General features: G+C 39.0%; 1 protein-coding gene and 1 pseudogene across 1 annotated transcript in view; one reads left to right on the top strand and one right to left on the bottom strand.

Annotated features, from left to right (window-relative positions):
* GABRG3 (gamma-aminobutyric acid type A receptor subunit gamma3) overlaps positions 1-21,315 on the bottom strand; it is an 846,425-nt gene that overhangs the window by 76,547 nt on the left and 748,563 nt on the right. The window lies entirely within an intron of this gene.
* On the top strand, positions 2,170-3,111 carry LOC133233965 (tumor necrosis factor ligand superfamily member 11-like; annotated as a pseudogene).

Raw genomic sequence — 21,315 nt, 5'->3', positions numbered from 1 at the left:
AACATTACAACAAAACATCTAGAGAGAGACCAAAAAAAAAAGCAAAGCACTCACAGTTAGTGGAAGGAAGGAAATCATAATGAAAAGGGCAGAAAGCAATGAAATAGAGACAAAGCAAGCAATAGAAAAGATCAATAAAACTAAAAGCTAGTTCTTTGAAAAGATAAACAAAATTGATAAAGTTTTAGCCAGATTCATAAAAAAAAAAAAGTGAGAGGTCTCAAATCAAAAATATTCAAAATGAAAAAGGAGAAGTTACAACAGACACCACAAAAATACAAAAAGATCATAAGAGACTACTACATCTAACCATATGTCAATAAAATGGACAACATAGAAGAAATGAACAAATTTTTAGAAAGGTACAATCTTCAAAGACTGAACCAGGAAGAAATATAAACTAAGAGCAGACCAATCAAAAGTACTGAAATTGAAACTGTGATTAATATCTTCCAAGAAACAAAAGTTCAGGAGGAGATGATTTCACAGGCAAAGTCTATCAAATATTTAAAGAAGAGTTAACATCTATCCTTCTGAAATTATTCCAAAAATACTCAGAGAAAGGAGCATACCCAAATTCATTTTATGAGGTCAGCATCACTCTGTTACCAAAATTAAACAAAGAGACCTAAGGAAAAAAACCTGTGAAAATTACAGGCCAATATCACTGATGAACATAGACATAAAAATCCTCAACAAAATGCTAGCAAACCAGATCCAATAATACATTTAAAAGATTATATAACATGACCAAGTGTGATTTATCCCAAGGATGTAAGAATTTTTCAAAATCCACAAAGCAATCACTGTGATACACTGTATCAATGTTGAAAAATAAAAGCCTTATGATCATCTCAATAGATACAGAAAAAGGTTTTGACAAAATTCAGCACCCATTTATGATAAAAACTCTCCAGAAAGTGGGCATAGAGGGAACTTATGCCCTTGAGGAGCAAGACAAGGATGTCCACTCACACTACTTTTATTTAACATAGTTTGGGAAGTCCTAAACACAGCAAACACAGAAGAAAAAGAAGTAAACCGAATCAAAATGAAAAAGAAGTTTTAAAATCATCACTGTTTGCAGATGACTTGATACTATACATAGAAAATCCTAAAAATGCTATCAGAAAAATACTAGAGCTCATCAGTGAATTTAGTAAATTTGCTGGATAAAATATTAATACATAGAAGTCTGCTGCATCTCTTACACTAACAACAAATATTCAAAAAGAGAAGTCCAAGAAAAAATATCATTTACTATTATTTCAAAAAGAATAAAATACCTAGAAACAAACCTATCAAAGGAGACAAAAAACCTGTACTCTGAAAACTATAAGATGCTGAGGAAAGAAATCAAAGATGACAAAAGCAGATGGAAAGCTATACCATGCTTTTAAATTGGAAGAATCAATTATTGTCAAAATGACTATACTACACAGGCAATCTACAGATTCAGCACAATCTCTATCAAATTACCAATGGTGTTTCTCAGACAAGTAGAACGAAATATCCTAAAATTTGTATGGAGAAACAAAGATCTTGAATAGCCAGAGCAATCTTGAAAAAGAAAAATGGAGCTTGAGAGAGGAATATTGCTCCCTTACTTCAGACTATACTACAAAGCTAGAATCAATCAAAATATGGTGCTGAGACAAAAACAGAACTATAGGTCAATGGAACAGCATTGAACACCCAGAAATAATCCCATACTACCAGGTTTAATTAATCTATGACAAAGGAAGCAAGGCTATGCAATGCAGAAGACATTCTCTTCGATAAATGGTATTTGGAAAACTAAAGTTACATGTAAAAATCAAAACATTATTTAATACCATACATAAAAAGAAGCTCAAAAATGGATTATAAATGTAAATGTAAGACTGGAAAGTATAAAACTCTTAATGGAAAATATAGGCAGAATGCTCTTTGATGTAAATTGCAGCAAAATCACTTTCTATTTATTTCCTAGAGTAAAGAAAATAAGAACAAAAATAAACAAATGGTGCCTAATTATTTTCAAGAGCTTTGTATAACAAAGGAAACCATAAAAAAATAAGAAAAGGGCACACTGAATGGGAGAAAATATTTGCAAATGATGGGAGCAACAAATCTCCAAAATTCACAAACTCGAGGGAGGCGAGCGCCGGAGCGAGGGGGCCGAGCGCCATGTGCCGCGCCAGCAGAGACTACACCAAGGACCTGCGCGGCTCCGAGAAGATGGGCGGCGCGGGCGCCCAGCACGAGGGCCCGCTGCACGCCCCGCCGCCGCCCGCAACCCCCGCGGCCGCCGCCGCCTCCCGGTCCACGTTCGTGGCCCTCCTGGGGCTGGGGCTGGGCCAGGTCGTGTGCAGCGTCGCCCTGTTCCTCTACTTCCGAGCGCAGATGGATCCTAACAGAATATCAGAAGATGACACTCAATGCATTAATAGAATTTTTAAGCTCCATGAAAACACGGATTTGCAAGACACAACTCTGGAGAGTCAAGACTCAAAATTAATACCTGATTCGTGTAAGAGAATTAAACAGGCTTTTCAAGCAGCTGTGCAGAAGGAAATGCAACATATTGTTAAATCACAGCACATTAGAGCAGAAAAAGCCATGGTGGAAGGTTCATGGTTAGATCTGGCAACAAACCTGAGATTCAGCCCTTTGCCCATCTCACGATTAATGCCACTGACATCCCATCAGGTTCCCACAAAGTGACTCTGTCCTGCTGGTACCATGACCGAGGTTGGGCCAAGATCTCCAACACGACCTTCAGCAATGGGAAACTGATAGTTAACCAAGACGGCTTCTACTACCTGTACGCCAACATCTGCTTTCGACATCATGAGACTTCAGGAAACCTCAGTGCGAATTATCTTCAGCTGATGGTATATGTCACCAAAACCAGCATCAAAATCCCCAGTTCTCACTCTGATGAAAGGAGGAAGCACCAAGTACTGGTTGGGGAATTCTGAATTCCATTTTTACTCCATAAACGTGGGAGGATTTTTTAAGCTACGGTCTGGCGAGAAAATAAGCATTGAGGTCTCCAACCCTTCACTACTGGATCCAGATCAAGATGCAACATACTTTGGGGCTTTTAAATTTCGAGATATAGATTGAGCCCCATGTCGGGGAGAGTTTTCTCGTGTTTCCTAGGATGTATAGAAAACTCCCAAAACAAGTCGAGAAAGATGTATATAGGTATGTGAAACTACTCAGAGCTATGACCCAAAGGGTACAAGAAGACCCTACCCATCCCTTTGACTCTGTAAGGAGCAAATATATTTACAGCCAATGGGAGATGTTGGACTCAAGGTGTATAAAAATCTAAGGGTTTTCTTACATAATGGTTCATAAAATTTGTAATGAGTTCCTAGAATTAAAGCAGATTGGAGGAGTTATGGCTGTCTTTGAGAAAAACTGCCTTTGGGCAATGGGAGGGGTTAATTCTCTGGCTCTATAATCTGTTGGTTATATACCACCATGCAGTTGAAGTGGAGAGGGTGTCTTTTAATTGCAAACTGATGACCATCTGAAGGGTTAAATTCTTTTGAATTGTTACATCTTGCTGGAACCTGCAAATAAATACTTTTTCTAATGAGAGAAGAATATATGTATTTTTATATAATATCTAAAGTTATATTTCAGATGTAATGTTTCCTGTGCAAAGTATTGTAAATTATATTTGTGCTATAGTATTTGATTCAAAATATTTAAAACTGTCTTGCTGTTGACATATTTAATGTTTTAAATGTACAGACATATTTAACTGGTGCACTTTGTAAATCCCCTGGGGGAGAACTTGCGGCTAAGGGGAAGAAATGTTGTTTGTTAATATCAACTGAATTATATTTCTCCATTCTTTTTAACTTAATAGATTTTTCAGACTTGTCAAGTCTGTGCAAAAAAATTAAAGCGGATGCCTTGAATAATAAGCAGAATGTTGGCCACCAGGTGCCTTTCAAATTTAGGAGCTAATTGACTTTAGAAAGCTGACATTGCCAAAAAAGACACATAATGGGCTACTGGGCTGTCAAGAATATTTATATAATTATTATACAGGTGTTTTTTTCCTACAAGTGCTGCAAATTGTAAATTTTTTTAATGAAAAAGTTATCAGTGGCTTATGGCAAAGAAATTCCATTTTTAATTTAGTGGAAGTTATTTTATACTATACAATAAAAACATTGCCTTTGAATGTTATTTTTTTGGTATGAAAATAAATTTATAGGAAAACCTGAAAAAAAAAACAAAAAACAAAATTCACAAACTCACAGGGCTTAATATCCAAAAAGCAAATAACCTGACCAAAAAATTGGCAGAAGAATAAATCACCATTCTCCAGAAAAGATATATAGATGGCCAAGAAGTATATGAAAAAAAATGTTCAATATCATTTTTTGAGCAAATAAAAAAACTGCAAATAAATCACAATGGGATGTCACCCCACACCAGTCAAAATGGCCTTGTCAAAAAATCTGCTGGTGGGGATGTCACCCCACACCAGTCAAAATGGCCTTGTCAAAAAATCTGCTTGTCAAAAAATCAGATGGTCATCAGTTTGCAATTAAAAGACACCCTCTCCACTTCAACTGCATGGTGGTATATAACCAACAGATTATAGAGCCAGAGAATTAACCCCTCCCATTGCCCAAAGGCAGTTTTTCTCAAAGACAGCCATAACTCCTCCAATCTGCTTTAATTCTAGGAACTCATTACAAATTTTACAGAAAAGGTAACCCTCCTACACTGTTGGTGGGAATGTAAATTGGTATAGCCTCAATGGATAAGAGAATTTAGATTGCTTAAAAAACTAAAATTACAGCTACCATATAATGCTGCAATCCCAATCCTGGGCATATATCCAGAGAAAACATGGTTCAGAAGGATACATGCACCTCTGTGTTCCTTGAAGCACTGTTTATAATCACCAACCTAAACGTCCATCTACAGAGAAATGGATAAAGAAGATGTGGTACATATATGCAATGGAATATTACTAATAGTCATTAAACAGAATGAAATATTGTCTTTTGCAACAACATGGATGGACTTGGAGATTATACTAGTTGAAATATCTCAGACAGATAAAGAGAAATATCATATGATATTGTTTATATGCAGAATCTAAAAAAAAAATACAAATGAACTTATGTACAAAATAGAAACAGGGCGCGGGCTGGGCTCGGGGGCACGCACGCCGTACGTGCCGACCGCTCGGGACCGTCCCCGGCGAGGCCCGGAGGCCCGCAGTTTGGCCAGCCATGTTCCTCTCCGGGGCGTGACGGGCCCGCGCGGCCGGCCTCGCCGTAAAAAAAACAAAACAAAACAAAACAAAACAAAATAGAAACAGACTAAAGGGCTTAGAAAATGAGTTTGGGATTGGCATGTAAACTCCATTTTATTTAAAATAGACAACCAGCAAGAACCTACTGTATAGCACAGGGAGTTCTGCACAATACTCTGTAATAACCTAAACTGGAAAATAATTTGAAAAAGGATAGATATATGCATATGTATAACTGAATCACTTTATTGTACACCTAAAACTAACACAACATTGTTAAACAACTGTACTCTAATATGAACTTTTTTTTTTTTTTTTTAAACAGAGGAGTAGCCTCTCTGTTGCTAAATCTCTGCAAGGAAAATTTCAGGTAGGTTTCTGAGGCATGCTTTGACAGAGAGAATCTCTGCTCCCAGCACAATATTGTGATTAATGTCTGTTCTCTAGGAACAAACCTACTAATCTGCTTCTACCACCCATGTCAAATTTAGAAATGGAATAGGTTCTTTTTTGATCAGATAGTCTCCAGGCTAAATCTAAGGTCATATTTCACATTTTCATTCTCCCTTATTCTCCCAGTCGTTGTCTCATCCATTCTCCCTTATTATAAGATTCATATATTAATTTTTTACTAAAATTTTCTGAAAGTAACAGAGGATGCCTGAAAATTATGAAAAATAATGGACATTTAGTGATATTTTTAACAAAGATTATCATATTACATGTGGTACCGTAGATTTTGCAGTCCACTTCCCTAACTTGCCTTTTCATAATGTTCATGGGGTTCTCAAGGCAAGAATACTGAAGTGTTTGCCATTCTCTTCTCCAGTGAAAAGGCAAAAAGATATAACACTGAAAAATAAGCTCTGCAGGTCAGTAGATGTCCAATATATTACTGGGAAAGTGCATAGAAATAGCTACAGAAAGAATGAAGCAGCTGACCCAAAGTAGAAATGATGCCCAGTTGTGAGTGTGTCTTGTGGTGAAGTCCGATGCTGTAAAGAACACTACTGCATAAGAACCTGGAACATGAGGTCCATGAATAAAGATAAACTACATGTGATCAAACAGGAGATGGCAAGAGTGAACATTAAAATTTTAGCAATCAGTGAACTAAAATGGACAGAAATGGGTGAATTTAATTTAGATTCTGTGGCAAGGATCCCTTAGAAGGAATGGAGCTCTCATTGTCAACAAAAGAGTTCAAAATGCAGTACTTAGTTGCAATCTCAAAATGACAGAATGATCTCAGTTCATTTCCAAGGCAAATCATTCAACATCACAGTAATCCAAGTCTATGCCCCAACCACTAACGCTGAAGAAAATGAAGTTGAATGATTCTGTGAAGACCTACAAGACCTCCTAGAACCAAAACAAAACAAAAGAAAAAAAAAAACAAAAACACTTTTTTTCATCATAGGGGCCTGGAATGCAAAAGTAGGAAGTCAAGAGATACCTGGAGAAAAAGGCAAGCTTGACCTTGAAATACAAAATGAAGCAGGACAAAGGCTAACAGAGCTTTGCCAAGAGAACAAATTGGTCATAGAAAACACCCTCTTCCAACACAATAGATGACTCTACACATGGGCATCGCTAGATGGTTAATACTGAAATCTTATTATAGTCTTTGCAGCTGAAGGTGGATAAGCTCTATACAGTCAGCAAAAACAAGACCTTGAGCTGACTGTGGTTCAAATCATCAGCTCTTTATTGCAAAATTCAGGCTCAAACTGAAGAAATTAGGGAAATTGGGCTACTATTGGGCTTTCGTGGTGGTCCGATGGCAAAGAATCCACCTGTAATGCAAAAGACCTGGGTTTGATCCCTGGGCTGGGAAGATCCCCTGGAGGAGGACATGGCAAGCCACTCCAGTATTCTTGCCTGGAGAATCCCCCATGGACAGAGGATTCTGGTGGGCTACAGTGCTTGGGGTCACAAAGAGTTGGACATGACTGAACGACTAAGCACAGTACAGTACAGGGGAAACCACTAGGTCATTTAGGTATGAGTCAAATCAAATCCCTTATGATTATACAGTGGAAGTGACAAATAGATTCAAAGAACTAGATCTGGTAGAGAGAGTGCCTGAAGAACGTGGGTGAAGGTTTGTGACATTGTACAGGAGGTCATGATCAAAACAATCTTCAAGGAAAAAAAAATGCAAGAAGGTGGAGTGGTTGTCTGAGGATACCTTACAAATAACTGAGAAAAGAAGAGAAGCAAAAAGCAAAGGAGAAAGGGAAAGATATACCCCACTGAGTGCAGAGCTTCAGAGAAGAGCAAAGAGAGATAAGAAAGCCTTGTTAAGTGTACAATGCAATGAAACAGAGGAAAACAATAGAATGAGAAAGACTAGAGATCTCTTTAAGAAAATTGGAGATACCAGTGGAACATTTCATGAAAGATGGACACAATAAAGGACAAAAATGGCAAGGACCTAACAGAAGCAGAAGAGATTAAGAGGTGGCAAGAATACACAGAAGAACTGTACAAAAAGGTCTTAGTGACCCAGATAACCACAATGGTGTGGTCACTCACCTAGAGCCAGACATCCTGGAGTGTGAAGTCAAGTGGGCCTTAGGAAGCATTGCTATGAACAAAGCTGGTGGAGGTGATGGAATTCCAGCTGAGCTATTTCACATTCAAAAGATGATACTGTTAAAGTGCTGTACTCAATATGCTAGTAAATTTGGAAAACTCAGCAGTGGCCACAGGACTGGAAATGGTCAGTTTTCATTCCAATCCCAAAGAAATGCAATAGCAAAGAATGTTCAAACTACCATTCAGTTTCAATAATTTCAAATGCTAGCAAAATTATGCTCAAAATCCTTCAAGCTTGACTTCAGTAGTACACAAACTGAAATCAGTAGTCCAATTTGTGTACTACCGATTTAGAAATTTAGTGCATTTCTAAATCGATGCACTTGATTTAGAAAAGGAAGAGGAACCAGAGATCAAATTACCAACATCTGCTGGATCATAGAAAAAGCAAGAGAGTTCCAAGAAAACATCTTCTGCTTCATTGGCTATGCTAAATCCTTTGACTGTGTGTATCACAAAAAACTGTGGAATATTCTTGAAGAAGTGGAAATACCACACCACCTTACTTGTCTCATGAGAAACCTGTATGCAGGACAAATTAAGCAATAGTTAGAACTGGGCATGGAACAATGGACTGGTTCAAAATTGGGAAAGGACTATATCAAGACTGTACATTGTCACCCTGCTCATTTAAATTATATGCAGAGTATATCACATGAAATGCTGGGCTGGATGACTCATAAGCTGGAATCAAGACTGCCGGGAGAAATATCAACAACCTCAGATATGCATATTATACCACTCTAATGGCAGAAAGTGAAGAGGAACTAAAGAGCCTCTTGATGAGTGTGAAAGAGGAGAGTGAAAAAGTGAATGTTAAAACTCAACATTCAAGAAACGAAGATCATGGCATCCATTCCCATCACTTCATGGCAAATAGATGGGGGAAAAGTGGAAACAGTGTCAGATTTCACTTTCTTGGCCTCCAAACTCGCTGAAGACAGTGACTGCAGTCACAAAATTTTAAAAATGCTTGCTCTTTGGAAGAAAAGCTGTAGAAAATCTAGACGTTGTATTAAAAAGCAGAGACATCACTTTGTTGACAAAATCTCTATAGTCAAAGCTATGGGCTTTCCAGTAGTCATGTATGGATCTGAGAGTTGGACCACAAAGAAGACTGAGGGCTGAATTAATGTTTCAGAAATGTGCTGCTGGAGAAGACCTTTGAGAGTCCCTTGGACAGCAAGGAGATCAAACCAGTCAATCCTAATGGAAATCAACCCTGAATATTCATTGGATGGACTGATACTTAAGATGAAGCTCCAATACTTCGTCCACCTGATGTGAAGAACTGACTTATTGGAAAAGCACTGATGTTGGGAAAGATTGAGGGCAAGAAGGAGAAGGGAATGACAGAGGATGAGATGACTGGATGGCATCACTGAATCAATGGCATGTGTTTGAGCAAACTCAGGGAGATAGTGAAGAACATGGAACCCTGGCATGCTGCAGTTCATGTGGTCACAAAGAGTCAAACATGACTTAGTGACTGAACAACAATAAAAACCCTAATTTGATATTAGAGTGAACATATATGAAATAAAAATAAGTGAGATCGTGGAGTAAGGTAGGTAGATTTTTAGGATTTCAAGTTGAAAGATGAGCCTTAACAGATAAGGCAGGTTTTAGGGAGTAGAAATTTTAAGAGCGCCTTTATTCAGTGCACATTATGTTATGTCTGTGCTGGCCCTGAACTTCTGTACATAGATCTATCCCTGTCCCTTCCCTGCCTTACTCTGTGCCTCATGGATGCTGACAGCTGTGGCTATATCACCAGCTCCTCGGTGAGTGGATTAAATGTTGCTAATGGGAAAGGTATCTGGCAGAGCAGAGAATGGAAGAAACTAAGGTATTTTTCCCTCTTCTTGTCTATTTTGGCCTGTTTCCCAGGGATGTAGAACCCACTAGCTTCTATAAGGCTGCTATGAATTGGACTTTCAAGAAACTACTCACAAACTCCCTTCTTAGTTCCACTAACCTGGGGGTATAGGGTCTTCCATCCTTACCCATCTCTGGGTTGTTTCACTATCCCAAATTTATCTTCTTTGTCCTTCAATCATTGTCTCACCAATTCCCTGAATTTATCCCCATCTTTTGTTTTTGTATTTACTATTTGATAAGTTCAAGTCAGCTGATATTTAAGGCATATTTCTCATACAGAAAGAAGTATGCTTGCTTCTCTAAGTTTATATCTTCTGTGAGTATTTGCACTGTGTTTTCCAGACACTGGACCCTCTTTCAGTAGTAGAGACATACTGTGTTCCATTCAACAGCCTGGCAGCTTAGAGTCACCTTCTTCTCATCAAATTTTGCCTGTTGAGTACCACATTGCCTGTTGAGTACCACCCTTTGCCTGTTGAGTACCACATTGTCCTTTAGTTCTCAGTTTCAAGTTTGCCTTCCTGATCACTGGGTGTAGGTCATGCTCTCCTGTTCCTGTCTGCTTACAGAGAATTGTGACCATTTGACCTCTATTCATCACAGTTGTGATTTCATACTTCTCTGCGACACTGCTGATTAATATCTATCTTTCCTACAAGACTATAAACTCCATGAGAGCTGGACTTGTGTTTCTGTCACTCACTATTTCATTCCCAATACTTAGCAAGAGACATTAGTCATAGCAGATGATTACTAGAGACACCAGCCAATAAAAGAATAAAATTCCAGTTGCTGTTTTAAACTAAAGCCAAATGGACTAGTATGTTAAGCAAAATATTGCAAAGGAAGGGATTTCAGTGAGCTCTCTCTTTGGGTCATATTTTAAGCACCTGCCAACTTTCTGATGAGCTTTATAGGCTCAAATACAATAGTTTTTATTCCCTGTGCTTATCAGAATGACTGATAAGCATATTTTCTCATCCATCATTAGAATTCCTATTTTGTACAGAAGCAATACAGTGCAGTATTTAAAAGCACAGCTATAGAAACTGTACTGTCTGGGTTTCAGCCCAGCTGGTTCATTTTTTTGTGTGCTCATCTTCCTCATCTGTGAAACAGATTGCCAACAATACTGGCAATGGCAATAGGATTAACTAAGTTAATAAATGTAAATCCCTCAGAACAAGGGCTACCAGAAGGAGGCTGTCAGCACATGTCAGCTGTGTTTTAAAGTATGGGGTTCGAGATGGCAGAGTAGAAAAATGTGTACTCATCTTCTCCCATGAGAGCACCAAAATTGCAACTAGCTGTTGAACAACCATTGATAGGAGGGCATTGGAACCCACCAAAAAAAGATAACCTATGTCCAAATACAAGGAAAAAGCCACATGAGATGGTAGGAAGTGCAGTCACGATAAAATCAAATCCTATTTCTGCTGGGTGGGTGACCCACAACCCATACAAGAATATCAAAGAAATTCTCCTACTATTGTGAAAGTTCTGAGTCCCATGTCTGGCTTCCCAGCCTAGGGATCTGGCATAGGGATTGGGAATTCCCAGGAAATCTGATTTTGAAGGCCAATGGGATTTGATTACAAGAATTCTGTAAGACTTTGGGAAACAGAGACTCCACTCTTGGAGGGCACAAACTAAATCTTGTGTGCATCAAGACCCAGGGGAAATAATCATTGACCCCATAGAAGACTGAATCAGATCTACCCACTAGTGTTGGAGGCTTTCCTGTGGAGACATGTGTCTGCAGAGGTTCGCCATAAGGGTAGGTGCACTAGTAGCAGAATTCTGGAATTGCCTTGGCATAAGCCCTCTTAGAAGTCACCATTAACCCTACCATAGAGCCGGTAGACCCCAGGGCTAAGTGGCATCAGGCCAAACAACTAAGAGGGAGGGAGTGTAACCCCACCCATCAGCAGACAATTGGATTAAAGTTTTACTGACCACAGCCCTGCTCACTAGAGCAAGACCCAGTTTTCCCCACTACCAGTCCCTCCCATCAGGAAAGTTATACAAGCATCTTAGCCTCCTTCATCAGAGGGGCTGACAGAAGAAGCAAGAAGATCCTGCAGTGACTAAACTGAAAACCATATCACAGAAAGTTAATCAGAAGGATAAAGCAGAGAGTTATGTCCCAGATGAAGGGATAAGATAAACATCAGAAAATCAACTAATTGAAGTGGAGATAGTCAACCTTCCAGAAAATAATTCAGAATAATGATAGTGAAGATGGTTCAGGATCAGGATCTCGGAAAAAGAATGGAGAAGATGCAAGAAATATTTACCAAAGACCTAGAAGAACTAAAGAACAGACAAACAAAGGTGAATAAAACACTAGAAGGAATCAATAGCAGAATAACTGAGGCAGAAAAATGAGTAAGTGGTCTGGAAGACAGAATGGTGGAAATTATTGCTGCAAAACAGAATATAGAAGAAAAGAATGAAAAAAGTGAAGACAGCCTAAGAGACCTCTGAGACAACATTAAACACACCAACAGTTTCATTATATGGGCCCCAGAAGAAGAACAGAGAGAGAAAGGACCTGAGAAAATATTTGAAGAGATAATAGATGGAAACTTCCCTAAAGGGGAAAGGAAATACTCAACCATGTCCAGAAAGCACTGAGAGTCCCAGGCAGGATAATCCCAAGGAGGAGCACAAGGAGACATACAGTAATCAAACCACAGAAAACTGAAGACAAAGATAAGATACTAAAAGTAACAAGGAGAAAAGGACAAATAACATGCAAGGTAACTCCCATAATGTTATAAGCTGACTTCTCAGAAGAAGCTCTACAAGCCAGAAGGAATAGCATAATATATTTAAAGTGATGAAAAGGGAAGAACCTGAAACCAAGAATACTATACCCAACAAGAACCTCATTCAGATTTGATGGTAAATCAAAAGATTTCAAGACAGGCAAACGTCAGGAGAATTCAACACCACCTAACCAGCTTTATAATAAATGCTAAAGGAACTTCCCTAGGAAGGAAACACAAGAGAAGGGAAAGACCTAAACAAAATAAACACAGAACAATTAAGAAAATGGTCCAGGATCACGCATATTAATAATTATCTTAAATGTAAATGGATTAAATGTGCCTGGAAGACACAGACTTGATGGACAGATGAAAACATGTGCATGTATGTACTTCCACGTACCACATCACTCTACTTAACCCTCCAAACTTTATGTAAATATTTCATATTTACTTATTACATTTTCATAGTAGCATTTTTTATCATAGCTCCAAGTTGGAAACAACCCAAATACCTCTCAACTGATGAATAAAGAAAATACTGTATATTCATACTGTGAAATAGAAATCAATAACATAACCATAAAAATGAATGAAATACTGTGATTCATTCTGCCACAACATGGGTGAACCTTGAAAACTTTGTGCTAAGCAAAAGAAGTCAGACACAAAAGACCACATTTTGTATGAGTCCATTTACGTGTAATGTCTGGAATAAGCGACTCATAGAGACAGAGGTAGGTTAGTGGGTTACAGAGAGCGGATGGAGGGGGGAATGTGTGTAGCTACTAATGGTTAGAGAACTTCTTTTGGGGGTGATGGAAATATTCTAGAATTTTACATGATAATGGTTACACAACTTTGTGAATATACAAAAAACTAAAAACAACCCACTAAATTGTATACATTAAAAGGGTGAATTTTAAAGAGTATGCATACTTATAACAATCACTTTACTGTACAACAGGAACTGATGATATTGTGAATCAGCTATAGTTCAACACAATTTTTTTAAAAATAAAAGGGTGAATTTTGTGGTAAAAACACTGGACTATATGATGAAATTTATTTTTTATCTAGTTTTTTTTTTTTTTTTACAGAGAAGGCAATGGCACCCCACTCCAGTACTCTTGCCTGGAAAATCCCATGGACGGAGGAGCCTGGTAGGCTGCAGTCCATGCGGCCGCTAAGAGTCAGATACGACTGAGCGACTTCACCTTCACTTTTCACTTTCATGAATTGGAGAAGTAAATGGCAACCCACTCCAGTATTCTTGCTTGGAGAATCCCAGGGATGGGGGAGCCTGGTGGGCTGCTGTCTATGGGGTCACACAGAGTCGGACATGACTGAAGTGACTTAGCAGCAGTTTTTTTTTTTTAATCAAAAAATGGTGTTTATTTTTTTATTTTTTAAAAATTATTATTATTATTTTTTACTTTACAATATTGTATTGGATTTGGCATACATCAACATGCATCTACCACAGGTGTACACGTGTTTATAATATTAATTAGTAGGCAAGTCATGTGAAAATGGAAAATGAAAATTGTAAAGCTTTCTTCTTTCAGATATGATGTATGCTTCCAAGGTGAAAGCATTATATTGGCCTTGCTGTTGCTAAGTTGCTTCAGTTGTGTCTGACTCTGTGTGACCCCACAGATGGCAGCCTACCAGGCTCCCAATCCCTGGGATTCTCCAGGCAAGAACACTGGAGTGGGTTGCCATTTCCTTCTCCAATGCATGAAAGTGAAAAGTGAAGTTGCTCAGTCGTGTCTGACTCTTGGTAACCCCATGGACTGCAGGCCACCAGACTCCTCCGTCCTTGGGATTCTCCAGGGAAGAGTACTGGAGTGGGTTGGCCTTAGATTTCTCTAAAACAGCAGTCAATGCGAGAAGACAATAGAACTATGTCTACAAATTTCTGAAGGAAAGAAACGGTGACTCAGGCAAGATACAATTAAAGAATAAAGGCATTAGTAGACATTCTGAAACATGAAAAAAATCAGGGAATACAACATTCATTGATCTTTCATGGAAGAAATAACTTTAAAATAAAATCCACCCAATTAAGTATTGGCTCAAATTAAGAGCTCAAGGAGTAAGGGAATATCACCTGGAAGCCTGGAAACCATTGAAACCACTTTAACATAGAACAAATGCAAAACAACTTTGGAAAATACCATACAAGTATATACACTAAAATTTACAGAATCTAACAGTGTAAAAAAATCACAATGTATGTAATAAGTAGCCATGTATGATATCAAAGAGAGAATACATTCAAATAATACTGTCTCTGAGAAAGAGAAACAGTCTCTCATATCTGGGACCTGACCTAGCACTACTGGCCAAAGCTCTTTACTGCTGGGTATTGACTTGACACTAACAGATAAGGCAGGAGGAGAAGGGGACGACAGAGGATGAGATGGCTGGATGGCATCACCGACTCCATGGACGTGAGTCTCAGTGAACTCCGGGAGTTGGTGATGGACAGGGAGGCCTGGCGTGCTGCGATTCATGGGGTCTCGAAGAGTCGGACACGACTGAGCGACTGAACTGAACTGAACTGAACAGATAGGCATGTGGCAGCAACCAAAATCAGAGCCACACTCTACTCCCAAGATCTGTTCCTTGATCTCCCTGTACTAAGATGCCCCATGGTTCTCACAGTGTGTGTTCTCCCTCACTGCAACAAGTAATAATCCCAACTTGTTCAGCTGTTGGTGCATCTCTGACTATCTCCAGCTCGAGGATATGGCCACCAACTCATCTATAGTGTCAAGACTTTTAATTCTATCTAAAATTGGACCATATAGCAAATAATTATTCTAACTGTAAAGTCTATAAAGGTTTTCTTAACTTTAGGGGAACCTTTAGGAAGTAACATATTTGTTAATGAAAAAACATCTTTTTGAAGTTGTAATTTATGTGTTTCCTCTTTAATTTCCTTTATTCTATTAGAATCTAGGAACAAAAATACACTTATTAACTTTGAAAATAGCATTGATAATATAAAATTGTTATAAAACACATGTACATTTCTATGTTTTCTCTACATCCTCACCAACACCTATTATTTATTGTCTTCTTGTTAATAGTCATTCTGATGGATGTGAGGTTTTGACTTGCATTTCCCTGATGATTAGTGATGATGAGGTGTATTTTCACGTACCTGTTGGGTATCTGTAAGTCTTTTTTGGAAAAATGTCTATTCAGACCCTCTGCTCTTTTTTAAAAAAATCTTTTTGACAAAAAAATTCCAGCTTTATTGAAATATGATTGACATAGGACTTAGTAAGTTGAAGGTGTACATGTGTTGATTGATATATGTGTACATTATAAAATGATTATCACTTTAGCTTGAACCAAAAGTATCATCATGCAACATAATTGCCATTTGTTTTTTCTTTTTAAGATCTACTGTTTCAGGTTTATAATATAGTGTTAACTATAATCACCACGCTGTACATAAGATCCCCAGCACTATTCATCTTACAAACATAGATCTGCATCCTTTGACCCAGACAAATTTTAAGTCATTGAAATTAACCTTTTTTAATTGGAGGATAATGGCTTTATAATTCTGTGTTAATTTCTGCGGTACAACATGAATCAGCTATAAGTATACATATAACCTCTTTCTCTTAAGCCTCCCCCCACTCCCTCATCCCACCCTTCTAAGTCATCACAGAGCACCTAACTGAGCTCCCTGTTTTACACAGTAGCTTCACATGGTAGCGGATACATGTCAATACTCTCTCACTTCATCCAAATCTCTTCTCCTGCTGTGTCCACAAGTCTGTTCTCTATGTCTGTGCCTCTATTCCTGCCCTGCAAATAGGTTCGTCAGTACCATTTTTCTAGATTCCATATATATGTGTTAATTACATGGTATTTGTTTTACTCTTTCTGACTTACTTTGCTTTGTATTACAGATTCTAGGTTCATCCACCTCACTAGAACTTACTCAATTTCATTCCTTTCTATAACTAATAATCCATTCCACAACTTCTTTATCTATTCCCCTGAAGATGAGCATCTAGCTTGTTTCAAGCAGCTTATGCAGCTCATTATCTGGAAAACAAACTACCCAATTATAAAATGGGCAGAAGACCTAAACAGACACTTCTCCAATGAAGACATACAGATGGCTAAGAAGCACACAAAAAAAAAGATGCTAAACATCACTCATTATTCAGTTCAGTTCAGTTCAGTCACTCAGTCCTGTCTGACTCTTTGTGACCCCATGAATTGCAGCACGCCAGGCCTCCCTGTCCATCACCAACTCCCGGAGTTCACTCAGACTCACGTCCATCAAATCAGTGATGCCATCCAGCCATCTCATCCTCTGTCGTCCCCTTTTCCTCCTGCCCCCAATCCCTCCCAGTATCAGAGTCTTTTCCAATGAGTCAACTCTTCGCATGAGGTGGCCAAAGTACTGGAGTTTGAGCTTCAGATTCATTCCTTCCAAAGAAATCCCAGGGCTGATCTCCTTCAGAATGGACTGGTTGGATCTCCTTGCAGTCCAAGGGACTCTCAAGAGTCTTCTCCAACACCACAGGTCAAAAGCATCAATTCTTCGGCACTCAGCCTTCTTCACAGTCCAACTCTCACATCCATACATGACCACTGGAAAAACCATAGTCTTGACTAGACAGACCTTTGTTGGCAAAGTAATGTCTCTGCTTTTCAATATTCTATCTAGGTTGGTCATAACTTTTCTTCCAAGGAGTAAGCGCCTTTTAATTTCATGGCTGCAATCACCATCTGCAGTGATTTTGGAGCCCAAAAAGATAAAGTCTGACACTGTTTCCACTGTTTCTCCATCTGTTTCCCATGAAGTGATGGGACAGGATGCCATGATCTTCATTTTCTGAATGTTGAGCTTTAAGCCAACTTTTTCACTCTTATCTTTCACTTTCATCAAGAGGCTTTTTAGTTCCTCTTCACTTTCTGCCATAAGGGTGGTGTTCTGCATATCTGAGGTGATTGATTTTCTCCCGGCAATCTTGATTCCGGCTTGTGTTTCTTCCAGCCCAGCGTTTCTCATGACGTACTCTGCATATAAATTAATTAAGCAGGGTGATAATATATGGCCTTGACATAATCTTTTTCCTATTTGGAACCAGTCTGTTGTTCCATGTCCAGTTCTAACTGTTGCTTCCTGACCTGCATACAGATTTCTCAAGAGGCAGGTCAGGTGGTCTGGTATTCCCATCTATTGAAGAATTTTCCACAGTTTATTGTGATCCACACAGTCAAAGGCTTTAGCATAGTCAATAAAGCAGAAATAGATGTTTTTCTGGAACTCTCTTGCTTTTTCCATGATCCAGTGGATGTTGGCAATTTGATCTCTGGTTCTTCTGCCTTTTCTAAAACCAGCTTGAACATCAGGAAGTTCATGGTTCACATATTGCTGAAGCCTGGTTTGGAGAATTTTGAGCATTACTTTATTAGCATCACTCATTATTAGAGAAATGCAAATCAAAACTACAACAAAGTATCATCTGACTCTGGTCAGGATGGCAATCATTAAAAAATCTGCAAACAATAAATACTGGAGAAGGTGTGGAGAAAAGGAAAGGGAACCCTGTTTCACTGTGGGTGAGGTTCTATATTTATGTTTATAGTTTTATATTTAACTATTAAACAATTTTGAGTTTATTTTTGTGAATAGTGTCAGAGAGTGGTCCAGTTAGAATCTTTTTTGTACAGCTGTCCAAATTTCCTAACATCATTTGTTGAAGATACTGTCTTTTCCCTAATGTATATTCTTGTGTCCTTTATCATGGATTAATTGTCATATAAGTGGCAGTTAACGTCTGGGCTCTCTTATCTGTTTCACTGATCTATGTGACCGTTTCTGGGCCAGAACTGTACTGTTTTGATGACTGTTGCTTTGTAGAATACTTTGAAATTGGGAGTTCAATACCTCCAGCTTTGTTCTTCTTCCTCAGGACTGTTTTGACTCTTTAGGGTCCTTGTGTTTCCATATAAATGTAAGAAGCCTTTGTTCGAGTATGGGTGCTTTGATAGGGGTTTCACTGAATCTGTAGATCACCTTGGGTGATACGGTATTTCTAACAACATTAAATCTTTCACTCCATGAACACATTCTATTTTTCTATCTGCTCCATTTGAATTTCTTTCATCAGAATTGTTACAGAGCAGGCCCCTATAAAACCTTCCAAGAATAAACTCTCAGCCATATCCTCCACTTGCCTTTTGTCTGTAGAAAAAACCACAAAACTTTGAATAAAGAATAAACTTAATCAGAAGAGTGAAAAAATGCAGAAAGAAAGGAAAACAGTCAAGCAAGACAAAATACTACTACTTTATCCATTAAACAAAGTCAAGGATTTTAATTCTTCCTTGAGGACTAGAGATAATATTCTGAGCCATGTCCTTTGAGATGGATTATAGATATGGAAACTACCACCAGGTGGAATAAATTAACTGTTTGCTGCCCAAAGTGCATAGACTCCAGACTGTTTGGAAACAAAAAGTTGATGATGCTGACTCCCCATTACCTCACCACAATTGACTATGCCAAAGCCTTTGACTATGTGGATCCCAATAAACTGTGGAAAATTCTGAAAGAGATGGGAATACCAGACCACCTGACCTCCCTCTTGAGAAACCTACATGCAGGTCAGGAAGCAACAGTTAGAACTGGACATGGAACAACAGACTGGTTCCAAATAGGAAAAGGAGTACGTCAAGGCTGTATATTGTCACCCTGCTTATTTAACTTCTATGCAGAGTACATCATGAGAAACGCTGGGCTGGAAGAAACACAAGCTGGAATCAAGATTGCCAATAGAAATATCAATAACCTAAGATATGCAGATGACACCACCCTTATGGCAGAAAGTGAAAAGGAACTAAAAAGCCTCTTGATGAAAGTGAAAGAAGAGAGTGAAAAAGTTGGCTTAAAGCTCAACATTCAGAAAATGAAGATCATGGCATCTTGTCCCATCACTTCATGGGAAATAGATGGAGAAACAGTGTCAGACTTTAGTTTTTGGGGCTCTAAAATCACTGCAGATGGTGACTGCAGCCATGAAATTAAAAGGCACTTACTCCTTGGAAGAAAAGTTATGACCAACCTAGATAGAATATTGAAAAGCAGAGACATTACTTTGCCAACGAAGGTCTGTCTAGTCACGGCTATGGTTTTTCCAGTGGTCTTGTATGGATGTGAGAGTTGGACTGTGATGAAAGTTGAGCACTGAAGAATTGGTGCTTTTGAACTGTGGTGTTAAGAGAAGACTCTTGAGAGTCCCATGGACTGCAAGGAGATCCAACCAGTCCATTCTAAAGGTGATCAGTCCTGGGTGTTCATTGGAAGGAATGATGCTAAAGCTGAAACTCCAGTACTTTGGCCACCTCATGCAAAGAGTTGACTCATTGGAAAAGACTCTGATGCTGGGAGGGATTGGGGGCAGGAGGAAAAGGGGATGACAGAGGATGAGATGGATAGATGGCATCACTGACTTGATGGACGTGAGTCTGAGTGAACTCCGGGAGTTGGTGATGGACAGGGAGGCCTGGAGTGCTGTGATTCATGGGGTCGCAAAGAGTCGAACACAACTGAGTGACTGAACAGAACTGAACTGAATGCAAACAGAAGTATATCCATAAGCTAATCATGCCTACACTTTGAACCATTACTATAAAACTCCTCACTACATCCTCCAGGTTGGGAGCCACACTTTTGACAGCATTGGCTTGCTAAGGACTCCTTTGCCTGACAAAGCAATAAAGTTATTTGAGACTTCCCTGGTGGCTCAGACGGTAAAGCGTCTGTCTACAATGCGGGAGACCTGGGTTTGATCCCTAGGTTGGGAAGTTCCCTGGAGAAGTAAAAAGCAACCTACTCCAGTACTCTTGCCTAGAAAATCCCATAGACAGAGGAGCCTCGTGTCCATGGGGTCACAAAAAGTCAGACACGACTGAGCGACTTCACTTTCACTTTCACCCAAAATTCTGTTTCCAAGATTTAATCCAGTACCAGTGTATGGAGGCCAGGTTTCAGCATCAGTATCTTATATTTCTGAGTACAGTTCTCTTAAACTGTCCTGATCTCATTTTTTATTTTTTTCTATTTGGCTTCAGTAATTTCCACTACGGGCTTCCCTTGTGGCTCAGCTGGTAAAGAATCTGCCTGCAATGTGGGAGACCTGGCTTCAATCCCTGGGTTGGGAAGATCCCCTGGAGAAGGGAAAGGCTACCCGCTTCAGTATTCTGGCCTGGAGAATTGCACGGACGGTATAGTCCATGGGATAGCACGACTGAGCCATTACTATTCTGACTTTCAGCTCCCTGACCGGTTTCTCTGCACCATATAACCTACTGTTGATTCCTTGTTGTGTGTTTTTTGTTTCCAGTTACAGTGTTCTTCATCTCTGTTGGATTCTTTATAGTTTATCTTTGTTAAAAACTTAAAAATTCTCACTTTTTAAATTGAATATTCTCCCGATTACTTTGAGGATCTTTACAGTTATTACCTTGAACTCTTTATTGGGTCGATTGCCTAGCTTGAATTTACTTAATTCTACTTCTGGTATTTTATCTTGGTCTGGTAGGTATGGTTGACCTCTTGTCTGTTTGGTTGCCAGGACCTGCCTTGTGCAGGGATTGCCAGTCACTGGTGAGTGGGGCTGGGTCCCAAGGCCACTAGTTGTGCAGCTCTGTGGGGTCCCAGGGTAAGTAGTGGCCCACTAAGGAGTAGAGCCATATATTGTGTATGCAGTGTGATCCCAGAGGTCCCAAATCAAATGT

Source organism: Bos javanicus, chromosome 21 (assembly GCF_032452875.1).
Source record: "Bos javanicus breed banteng chromosome 21, ARS-OSU_banteng_1.0, whole genome shotgun sequence".
NCBI classification, from domain to species: Eukaryota; Metazoa; Chordata; class Mammalia; order Artiodactyla; family Bovidae; genus Bos; species Bos javanicus.
The sequence above is the reverse complement of the archived record's forward strand: the minus strand, read 5'-3'. Positions and strand labels throughout refer to the sequence as shown.